The 12,536-nt window shown below is 36.0% G+C and overlaps 1 long non-coding RNA gene across 34 annotated transcripts in view; it reads left to right on the top strand.

The window, feature by feature from the left end:
• The window catches only part of LOC116183367 (uncharacterized), a 487,183-nt gene that overhangs the window by 211,694 nt on the left and 262,953 nt on the right, over positions 1-12,536 (top strand). For all 34 annotated transcript variants that reach the window (XR_014954476.1, XR_014954502.1, XR_014954501.1 and 31 more), the window contains one exon: positions 10,866-10,937. This is a non-coding gene — a long non-coding RNA (uncharacterized LOC116183367). The remainder of the gene's footprint in view (positions 1-10,865; positions 10,938-12,536) is intronic.

The following is a 12,536-nucleotide window of genomic DNA, read 5'->3' as shown; positions in this document are numbered from 1 at the left end:
TATGAAGTATTTTGGTCCTGAACAGTGACACTTCTAAGCCATTGGCTCTGGGCTTGTCCAGGAGAATTAAACTATATGTTAGGATATGGATCTCTTATATTTAAAATATATCCTTTACAATTGTATTAGTAGTTCATGCTTAATATGTTATTTACAGGAATTTCTCAGTATATTATTGCATTTTCACTGCTTTCCAGTTAAAATATCGTCAGAGAGAAAAATAATTTGATTTCCTTTTTTTATATTTTTTTGAATGAGGACAGACTCTATAAACATGGGATTGTGAGGGAGGACAGACATACATTCTGTGAAATCTTGCAGATTAAATATTTCAGAGAGTTCACTTGTTGCTTTAATAGGTGTCTCAGTAAAGAAAAAAACAAATTTTTCCACTGGCTGCCCTGAGATAGATAAGGAATAGAATAATTGATCCTTTATGGTGCAAATTTTTAAAAGGGTATTTTATGATAAGGGCATAAACCATCTTTAACTGCACAACCAAGTATAAAAACTCAGTTCTTGTATAAACTCTGATGACCTACCCATAGTTGGTCTATTGCAGCAACTAGAAAGGAGAAAATAATGGCAGCAATAAAAATTACTAGTCAAAGTAGTAGTAACAAAAGAAGAAAAAAAGTTCTTGGCAGCAAGTTTTCATAGGCAGCTTGCCAGTATCCTGATTCAGTGTTTATGGGAGCATCTTGAAATGACTCCCAAATTAATGACTGTATCTTCCATCACTACAGTCTGATGTCTGAACATGAGGAGAAATAAACAATAGTTAATGATCTGGAAGCTGCTGGCAGTTACTCTATTAGTTCTGGTTCTTATTTTCACTTACCAACAGCAAACTGTTCTGATCAGATGTTTATCTTTGAAAAACATGTGCAATGGAAAATTGCACCTTGGATTGCTATCCATCTTACAGTCTCTTTCACTGGGGCAGTTTTGCACACAATGAAATTATTTCAATTTCATAACTAGATGGTTTAGAGATTAAATAAACATAGTCTTGTGTTTTGTTTTGGTTTTTTACTGAGAAATCCTAGGCACCTGAATGTACTGTAAGGTTCCATGTAAACTCAGTAGGGACACATCCCCAACAGTACCAAAAAGGCTTTTCTTGCCTAATACCATTGGGCAGGCCAAGCTGCTGGGGAGAGGCAATTCAATTTTTAAGCAAAGCAGGCAGATGATAAATTGCCATAAGATTAATTATTTTTCATTTCAAATTGAGTGTGCATATATGATGTAAAGGGCTTCTGTGACATTAGCTGTAAACATAAAATCAGACTTTTGATTTTTGTCCATTTCATTTATTTAAAAATGAATGTATCTTTTTGGTGGGTAATGTCAGAAATTCGTTTTTTTTACAAGCATTTGCAGGCTCATACAGTATGTAATTGAATGCAGAGGTAAGATCCATGTGATAGATTTCACAATCATGTGATAAATATTTTCAAAGTCAGCTCTGCATTACGTAATTTTAACATTGGAACCAAGCTTCTACAGGTCCCTTAGCAACTCCATAAGCTCATGTGTTTCTGCAACAGCGATTTTATTTTTGCAAATGAACATTTTTGTATTAGCTAGGGACATAGGACTGGAAGGAAACCTTCATTTGTCAAGCCCAGGCACCGTGTTAAACAGCTCTTTCCCTGTATTTACAGTACTGCATTTAAAGATTATTTTTCCTTTCCTTCCTCCCTAAATGTAAAACTCTTATTCTTCCATGGAGAGCACGAAAAAGCTTTCATTCCCCAGACATAAAATCTTCACCTTTTCCTGATATTCTTTTCGTCAAAGAGAGGGAGTGAGTGCTTCATGTTGTCCTTCCTCTGCAAAATATCTCTTTGTAGGATTTGCATTATTCTAATATTCTGCATAATTTGATAAAAAAATTCTGAAGGTCTCACATATCCAACTAAAAATCTCTTCTACTGAACAACCTTCATTTTATCTATTTTACTAAAAGACTAGAGCTGCTGTCATGTATAGAGAAATACAAGAATACATTTTGTCTTTGTATTGCAGTGGTCTTTATATTCACATGGTGTCATAGAGAAGTTCTAGAAATCTTCAGTTAAGATAATGTCTCAAATGCATCATTGCTATGTGCAATTTAGGCTTCTCCAGATAAAGCTGATGAAAATCTTTGTTGCATTAGGATATATTAGCTTCTTATATGCTTTTGAGTTCTAAATCTATTTTCTGCCTTACTCTATAATTACTCTCATTCCAGCTCATCTAAATAACTTCCCTTACTTCTCCTCAGAGAACTGTTACTATTTTTCTAGGGTATATTATGAGGAACTATATCTCTAATGATATGCTTCAAACACTGCTGGAGCAGCTGAAGAAATTGCTAAGTAACTTAGAGAAATGTAATTTTTTTCTGTCCTAATTATTGGTTTTGTTTCTTTGAATACCATTTCCTGAAATATGCATATCAGGTGTCATTTTCAATATCTATTTCTGAGCTTGAGAACCCTCACAGGCATATTCCTTGTAAGCTCAACTAATAATCTGCCAGTCCATTTCAATTTCAGAGTTTCACAACTGCATATCTAGTTCCACAAAAAAACCCGGACTATTTACAGGAAGCTTCCAAAGTAAGAAAATGGTTTTCATAACAGTGGCTGCTGAATTTCAGGTGAACGTGCATTATTAAACTTTATTCACACTTCAATTTAGGAAACAAAAATAGGATTGCAATGGGAACAAATTTTAATCATTGTGTGTTGAGTCTGGATATAAAAGCCTACCATGTGTGATTTCATTGGAATACAGCTATTTATTGTCATTGAATAAAGGTAAACCTTGACATGAAAGAAATCAACCTGGACCTTCATATGGAGGAAAAATATTGTATTAGGAAAGGTCTCTTACAGCTACTCTAACAAAAAATGAAATTTATTTTTCAAGAATCAACAATTATAATTTCAGGTATACAGGAATGCTTGTGAAATTACAGCAGCTTGCCAGACCACAAAAACTTTCCCATTCTCAAGCTCTGCTCTGTGTTAGCCATAGGAGGAGCTGCAAGCTGCAGCCAGACCTGCAGCTGAATTTAGGAGAGAATTCTCTCAGAGGTTTGGCACATTCAAGTCAACTGTGATCACAGTAGTCTTTGGGCACCTCTACTTTCTCATGCCTTGTGATTTAAACCAATAGGAGAGATATGCTATAGATGGTCTCCATGCCAGAAATACTGTATTTTATAGATATAAATACATCCCAGTCTGAAATTTTGTTCTTTCAACCAACCTGCTTGTATCAACTTCATCTGTTTATACTTTGGACTGTATTTGTCAGTGATCTCAAAGGCAAGTAGGAAATTGCACAGTTAACTGCTTGTCTCCTATACTGCTGATTCCTGCATGAAATAAACATTTCTTATGAATTCTCTTTCCAGGAATAGGCACATTCTTTTTACCCTGAAAGAATTATGGTAGAGTATTCAAGACATCAGATTTTGCTATTCTGCTCTGGAGCTAAGGATATGCATTTGCACTTTCACCTGAGTTTCACACAGAGGTTATTTTCAGTTGGACCAGTTGGAAAGTGTTAAGTGTTAAGTAGGCATTTGGGGATTGGAAGAAGAAGGAAGAAGAGGCAAGGGTGCCTGGATACACTGCTGTTTTGTATTAACAGCTCCAGAGACAGTCTGCCTTAGCTGAGCTAGCCCTCATTCCATATATTTGAGTACATCTTTTATATTTTTTATTGATGATTGGGTGCAGGATTATCCACTTAGGAAACATGAGCTGGTGTCCCACATGCAGAGATGGTTTGGTAGTATAGATGAAGTAGAATTTCTCTGATTATTATTAAAAATCAGAGATGATTTTTAACTAATAACTTACATTAGTGACTTTTTCCTTAAGTACAATGGAAGGTAAAAACATATATTTTTTTAAATCCAGAGTAAATCTAGAGATTTTTCTATTTTTTTTTTTTCTTTTTATAATCTAGAGTAAAGATCACCCTGGCTAAGCCTCACCTGGAAGCATCTGTAGGGAAAAAATGTGCACTCACTTTTCAAAACCAACAAATTATGGTCCATTGAAAGAAAAATCTATTTTCATTTATTGATACCTGGAAGCCGTACTTGGATGAAGGAACCATGGACAAATGTAGGCTAATGCCATTCTACCCATTTCACAAAATGGCTGTAGAAACGGCATCAAAATTAGACACTCAGATTTTTAAGGGATAGGTATGTATCATCTGCTTGGTTCTTCTGCCTAACACAGGTGAAACAAGCTCACATAGTATCTAACACAAGGAGCCAAACCTTATTTGAAATTTGTGGTTGGTGAACTATCTGCTCTGTGGTTCTAGATAGGTTTTTAAATAGCCATGTTATTGAAATGTGTCTCTCATTGTTGGTTTTTGTTTGATTACTGGCTCTATTAGCTCTTTCTCTGCTGTCTGGAGAGCTGTGGACCATTAGAAATTTCCTTTTTGTTAGCCTTGTTACTGCTTTTTGGTTTTGATTTGCAATTTTGACAGTGCCAGAATGTCCCCCACCTACCATGCTAATTTATTGCTCTAAAACTCAGGAGGGATTCACCAGTCACCTCTGCATTCTTTGTTGACAGGGAGCTTTAAGGAAAACCTTGATTACTGTTAACAAGAAGTATTTTAAACTTCTACAAGATCTGCTTAAGTTTGGCCATAAATATCCCATTCAATTTTAAAACAGAACAAGAAAATGTGCAAACATTAAAGAGGTGGTTTTTTTTTTTTTCATCAAACAATTTTCCCAGTGTATAATTATGCAATTATTTAGGTAATAAAGTTTTAAGCTGGTACGGCCCTGTAACTTCCTTATACTTTTCTATTAAAACAAAGTGCCCTTAAGCATTTCACTTTTGTTTTATATTCACTTCATTTCCCAGAATAATTAAGGCTTAGTCATTCTTTATGGTGTCATGCAGGTAGGAACATAGGCCTAGTTTACAATCACAAGGGTAGAGCCAGGCAGTACTTTGAGTCTGCTGTTGTAAGAGTAACAAGTTTTCAACAAAGTTCTCAAGTTCTGCATTATGTAGTCAAAGAAATCAAAAAATCAGTGTCAGAACATCCAAGATCAGAGTTCTTGTTGTGCAAAGTATTAAATCTCCTGACTTCAATAAAAAAAGGAGTTTACACCAGCTAAGTATCAGGGTCTACACATTCAGGGAAAACCCTGTTTAAGCAAGCAGTACTACATCACCTAAAATGAAGGAAGGCTAAGACAGATTAATAGGGTCACACTGTTCTATAATTACCTGTTTTATGAGACCAGAATTTTCAAGCCTTATTTTTTGCAGGCAATGCATGAGTACCACTGCAGAGCTTGCACTGGTGTTTATTACAATTGCAGGAATGCCAGAGCAGGGCTTTGTTTCATGCAAGATACAAGTCAGCTTTCTAGTTTAATTTAGATTTTTTCTTTAGACTGTGGTAACATTATTTCAGGGTTCCCTTTTACATCACACAACTATCTTGAAGCTTATCTAGTACTGATCTATGTCATTTAGGAAACATTGCTTTCATCTGGGAGCTCATAATATTCAGTCAGTGTGTGCTATTCATAACTAAATAGCCTCTGCTCTTCATTGTTCTTTTTAATTAATGATTGTTGATTGGTTTGATTTCTGCACATTGTTGCAAGGCATGATCAAAGAAAATCCATGATTAATCTGCTAAACTAGATGTCAGATTAGTAAATTCCTCTGTGCTATTACAAAGATTTTTCTCCCTCAGTAAAGGCCTGTCAGTGGATGATGGCTTTGCTATACCTCTGACAGGTCAGTCCAAGGGTCAGACCCTGCAAACATGCATACATTAATGCAGCAAAGCGTGATGAGCCATTTAGAGCCAGTTCAGAAATCCAAGCACTCTCTCCATGAATGTTAGTCAGGCACCACTGAGAAAAAGATCATTTACTTTGATTGCTTTTGAATACAGATGAATAAAAAGTTTATACCCTATCATGTTGTGAATACATGTAGGTTCTTCTCAGGTCAGTAGTGGGATCAATCAGTGTAGTAAGCCAGGGAATAGTGTTGTGATTGTCTTTTCATCAGCTGGAGTATCTCCCTTACTTCTGTGTAACCCCTTTAGACAGAACTTGATTGACTGTGAGAAGTACAGGACTTCAATTCAAAGTAATGAATAGTGAGATGAAGCTCCAAACATTAACTTTTACAAATATCACTAGAATCACTGGTATTTATTAATCTAATCTTCCTCATTTATAAACTCTTTCATAAAAGGTGTCCCCCCAAAAAAGCCAGCCCAAAATGCCCAGTAGCAGAAGACATGAGCACAGTAATGTGCACATAAATTGTTTTATTTATGGACATTTGGTGCAGCTTTACTGTAGACCCTTAGCTGCTCCCTGTCTTCACAAGGGCAGGTTGCAGTCTGGGACTGTCAGGCCTTGCTGGATAGCAGATAGACTGGATTTCAGCTGCCTCTGATCCTGTGGTGCAGCTGCTTTCATCTGCCTTGGCATGCCAGAAATCCTTCTTTTCCCTGCCTGCCACTTCATTAGCCACTGCAGTGATGGCATTTAGCTCTTAGCCAGAAAGCAGAGAGCTTGAGCTTAAACATGGTCCTTCTGCTTAATAGCTCAAAGATGTTCATATGGATCTCCTGTTTCCATCCTTCCTTTCATTGATAACATCTGCATCCCACTGCTGGAAGCTATTGGTTGAGATGAAGGATAGCAATAATTTTACCCAGTGACTTAGATGGACTGGGCTTCTTTCTTCTTCTTTATGAAATGCTTCCTTATCTCCAGAAATAATACCTTTTTAGCAGAAGAAAATAAATAGATGTATTTCAGGCTGGCCCACTGGGGCTTCCCATTTGTCTCATTTTGACCATGTATCAACAGAATGATTCTCTCTTTTGGCCTCCTCCTTAGTACAATGGCTTTCATGGTGCTGCCATCTGCTTTTGCTGGAAGATCTCTGCTACAAAACTTACTTCAACTAATTGTGCTTAAATTTAGAGGGTTTTTTTTATATTTTTCTTTTTTTGTCACTTTAAAAAACCTTTTATTGTTCTTTTGTTTTCTTTTAAATTTCTATTTTTTTTTTTTTGTTTGGCATGAGTGCTTCTGTTTCATACTACTGTTGTTTCCAGAAATCAGGACAAGCAGTGATCTCAGATATTTATAATTTAAGTGATCCCATGTGAGTAATCAAAGGCAGATATCAGTATTTTCAGAGTTCACCTGTGATGAACACCATATCTTTTGAGTTGGTTTGTGTCCAATTAGGGAAATCTTTTACTGATTCTTCAGATAACTCAGTATTTGAAATGCCACAGTGTTCTTCCCTGATTTTCCTATTAGTGCATCACATGTGGTCAGCAGATTAAATATAATTATTTATTTTAAATGACCATAGTGTTGTTTACTCTTTAGCTTAAAGGCCAAGGAAGAAAAATTTCTAGCTTAGGATCTGTCAAGTCTCACTCCTCAAGTGTCTTTTAAACCATTACAGTAATTAATTTTTACTCCTACTTATTGAAGGATTTCTAGAAATGTTCATTCTGACAGCCTAATTAGCTTTCTGCCATGAATAAAAGATGTTTTCTAAAACCTTAAAGTAGGCAGTGGATTTCTTAAGTGACAGAAATCACATAAAGCATATATGTCTTTTTCATCTGGGAATGGATGGCTCTGGCTGTTATTGAAGGTGAAAAAAGTGAAAAAGAAGTTGCCACTTCTGTAATGTTTTTAACATTGGAAAGTTATTTAATTACAGATGTTGTTTCTCCAGGCAATTATTGATCCTCTACTGGGAGAGCACAGTCCACAGTTGTGTTTGTTTTATGTCCACAATAAAGAAGATTTATCTCATTCTAAAACTGGGAAAAGAACACTATCAACTCCTGACTTATATTTTTTAACAAGCCACAGTATTTCCACAGGCCATAGTACTTAAATGCTTCAAGGATAGTGTATGGTTTCCTGTAAATCTGCAAACTGAACTGAGGTCATTTTGCACCTGAACTTTTCCAGGCATGTCAGCAAATTGCTGTAGTTTCCTTAAGACAAAAGAAAAAGCAGAGCAGCTGAAAATAATTAATATTGAACTTGACACATCAAAAATGTCATTTGTCACTTGTGATTAAAGCCTTTATCTTTAGTTCTATTTTTATATTCATCATAGGTCTCCCCTAGCTATCATTAGGCTCCACATGGTTGGAGTTAGTCTGACCTTTGATCCATCACCACAGACAAAGGGATCTGTTGCTGCTAAATTGGAGCCTCAGCTAGTCAGCAACAGTATAGATCAACAAATGTAAGCTTGGTTAATAACGATCAGCTAAGCCACTCCATTTGGTTTTAAGACTGTGTGGTTAATATAGATGCTGATCTGCAAAAGAAAGTTTAGATTCATAACAAAATTTAACAGTAGGAATTTCCATTGTGGTAGTTCAATCTGACGTGAAAAGTAGAGATAGTTTAAGTGATCTATATATTTTTAGTATACTCTTACACTATTCAACTGGGAAAAGAGCAAGTGATAGTTTTACAAACTTTCTGTTGTTTTTCTCATTCCTCTGAATCCTTCCAGCAGTTTGCCAACTGCCACAGATATTGTGGTTCCCTATTTATTTTGAACAAGGAACTGAAATGTTTGAGACACCATTGTCCTACTTGACAATTGTCCTGCCACCACATTACCCTCTTTTATATCATTGTAAATCCATTCTGCCATACTGCATACAAACTGAAGAAATCCTTCCAAATATGAGAAATTAATCTTTTAATTATTAGCTCTGTCTTTTTTTTTTCAGCATAGGCCTGTGTAGCTGAAAGCAATATTTTTATGGGTGTGACCATAGGTGATGTCTTTTCAGAAGCAAACCATTATTTAATTCACTGTTTAGTCACACAGAAAGGCTCACACTGCAGCAGTGAAGTCACACTGACTATTGATTAAAAATAATTTCAGGATCTCAGTTAAAGACAGATGATGTGTTTTGTGCTACAGTTTTTCATGGATGTGATGTGAAACTCTGGTTCCTGACCCTGTGTTCTTACTGAATTGCGTTCCACAATAATAAAATCTTAAGCCAAACCCTAGTTTGGTCTCTGGTAAATAAAGCTCCCTTGTGAATAGAGTGAAGACTGTTAGATTTGTAGTCCTATTAGTAAGTATTTTTGTGGTAACAACTTCATTATTCTAAGGTCATTAACACACTTCCTCTTTTACAGCAAGTGATTGTGGGTTAAAGCCATTATCTTAGGCATCTACATTTAGTTTATCAACATCTAATCACAAATAGCCTGCAGTTTCTGGAAGCTGGAACAATAGCAATCTCAGGGTTATTATCCAGGAGGCCATTTCCCCACCCCTCCCACTGCCTTCAGCAAACACCTCCATGCCTGCAGCACTGTTTACTGTGGAAGTGTTGATGATTAAAACTAGGAATCTGAGCATTTAAAACTGAAAGTAACGCGGTGTTTCCTTGATGTGCATAAGCATTGGTGCTGTTTTTTCAGCATTTATTTCTGCATTGCCTACATAGCTTGCCCTTTGCTGTGAACTGTCTCTCTCACTAAGGACTTTAGGCGGAATCATCCTATCTTTTGGCTTCGACAATTAAATAATTTACTCTTGTTTTAGGTTAATTTTGGTAGATTGCAAATAGGCTTCAGTATCACATTTTCCTCAATGAAATTTCCAAATTTTCAGTGTCAAGTTTCTGAGTCTCAAATTGGAACATCACATCAAATTTTTGGATTTTTGTGAGTCTCTAATTCTCCTTGTTTAAAAAAGAAACATATAGCACTGATAAAGGAACAACTGGAAAATATTTCTTCCATGTGGCCTCTAGGTTGTTTGTTTCTATGTCTGTGGCAGTAACTTTGCCCTTTATTTATGTATTCAGTTCTTTGGGAATTTTGTTTTGAGCAAATCAGTGCATAAAACAGTATTTCACCACCATTTCCTTTATCAAGCCAAATAACTTGGTAGGAATTGGCAAGGTCTAGTTTAATCTTCAGATATTCCAAAGCAGGCCAGTGAGAATTTAGAGAAAGGGTAAGCAATACAGGTTTCTGACACATCACAATAATAGCAGCATTTTAAAACACTATTAGTAATTTTTTGTCAAAATCTTATAGGACTTCTGTCATTCACTTCAATAGACCAGACTCTTTCTTAGTTACTTTTTTATTTTTTAAAATTTATTTTGACTTAAAGCTCTTTTTTCATAGCTTGATCCCACAGCCCTCACAAAACCATAGGATTTCTTCAGTAATGGCCCTGCACTTTCATATATTACAATATGAGAAAAGTTCTCCTTCAGTGATGAAAATGTGTACATCAGGATAGAGAATAAGTTTAGGATTTCAGTAACAGACCCTTATCCCATCCTGCTCCTTTCCCATGTTTCTGTTGTCCTGGTTTTCAGTTCATAGTTTTTATGTTTTTTAATGAAAAATCAGTAGTGGAAATAGCTATTTGACAAAATAGAGTTTCTCACCACTCTGAAGTATTTGAGTTTTATTAATGAGACTTATAAAATCAAGTTATTTTTATAAATAACATTTCCTCTATGTACTTAATTCGTCTTCCCCCAAAAAACTTTACAAAAAACAAAAAAAAAATCCTGGCTTCTTGTCACATTTACCTCTCCTGCTTTTTGGATAATTGAATGGTTTACCCTTGGGATTGTTTCTACTCTCTGTGTAGTAGTGCCACAAAACACAGGTAACTCTCCATTTTGCCATTTACTTCAGATATATTTCCGTAAAAGTGAAGGGAAATTCCAGTTCATATTTTGTCACTGTTTTAAGTCTATTGCAAAAAACATAATTTTTAATTATTTTTCTTAAATTGTTTTAGGTGTTTTGCTCAGGCCATTCCCAGCTTCTGTGAAATCAATGCTGACACCAGTGAGACCATTGGAGACATAAGGTACAATCTGATATATTATTATTCTATAGAAGGTGGTGTACTCTGTGCTTTCATTTTTTTTCTACTTAGTAAATAAGGTGTAAGGAAATTATTAGGGGGAAAATCTAGGGGGAAGATCTGAGTAAAAAGAGAATGGACAAATGGTATCATTCCCATCCTTTCCACTTTTGCCCATGTTAGGCCTTATACAAAGATATTTGTGTTGTTTTCAGCAGCTAAACCATGATTGCAAAAAATGTTATGCAGAGAATCACATCATAAACAGTAAAGCCAAATAAGCAATTTATTTTACAATTTTCATCATATTCTTATTATTCAGGTACAATGAGATATCAAAAAGAACCTAAAAGTTGCCTTTTGAGAAACACCTCTTATTTCTTCTCACTTCTCTCCTGGCCTTGAGTGCCAACAATGGAAAAAAAAGTTATATTTTCCAAACAATGAAGTATAAAGTTTTCTCATAACCAGCAGGATTTGTTTGAAGTCACATACAGTTACATTTCACACATGTAAATGTGCTCGGCGCTTATTCAGCCTTTGGAAGTGTCGTTCCAGTTTCATACCAATAAAACTGTTCACTGCGCACTGGTGCTGTTTAAAATGAACATATTTCAGTTCAATTTGGTTTGTTCTCTTCTTACTGCAAAGTGAACGTTGCCATTTTGCACTCTTTACTCCTGAGAAGGGCGTTAACGTGCTGCTTTGGCAACTGGCGTTGCTAGCGAAATGCAATATCTGCGTTCACGGTAAAATTGCCAAAGTTATAAAACATTGAGCATGCATGTCAGTCTGGAAATAGTTAAATAGGCCATTTACTGGAATATTTCATTGTGGGGGCAAGAATAAAGTGGTTTTCCAAGATGGTCAGGGGTAGCCTTCCCTGCAGCAGGGCTGAGTGCCTGTGTTGGCAATGGTGGCTGGGGCTGCATCCATGAGGTGCATCCATGGTGCAGGGCAGCCTTTGGAGATGGTTTCACACTGTGGCCCTTTTAGGCACCATTTTAAATGGGTTGGTCTCAGTCATGCTGCTCCTCTGAGCAGTCAGCTCACAAGGGTGATCCCCAGCACCTTCCTACCTCCCGGAGCCCTGCCACTGACCTTAGCCAGGCTTTTTGCACATCTGAAGAGTGGCTCTGGCTTTCAGACTGGATCCAGCTCTGAGTGTTGTTACTGACTACAGTGAGAAGGAAAATTTGAAGTGTACTGGGATATTTTACGGCTTTAGCAATTTGTGCTGCATCTTCCAAAAAAAAAAAAAAAAAAAAAAAAAGTGTTTGTATCTTATCATGCTCTTTTCAGATTGGGCTGAACAGAGCTTACTCATGAATAATGCCATGAATGAAAAACACTTTAAAACTCTACCTTCCCACCTCCTCCCTCCAACTATTTCCTACATTTCTGCTTTGATGTTAATCTGTTTGGGTGGGTTTTTTTTTTGTTTTTTTGTTTTTTTTTTAATTGCAAACAGTTTTGTTTGTTTTCATTACCAAATTACAAAACAAAACTCTAATTAAACAGTTTGTACAGAAAGCAATTAAAAGACGAAATGTTTCTTTCTTGCTACCTGGATATGTGTTGTCTGGCAAAAGAGCAGTTGCA

Source organism: Lonchura striata, chromosome 3, assembly GCF_050655825.1.
Source record: "Lonchura striata isolate lonStrDom1 chromosome 3, ASM5065582v1, whole genome shotgun sequence".
NCBI lineage: Eukaryota > Metazoa > Chordata > Aves > Passeriformes > Estrildidae > Lonchura > Lonchura striata.
The sequence above is the reverse complement of the archived record's forward strand: the minus strand, read 5'-3'. Positions and strand labels throughout refer to the sequence as shown.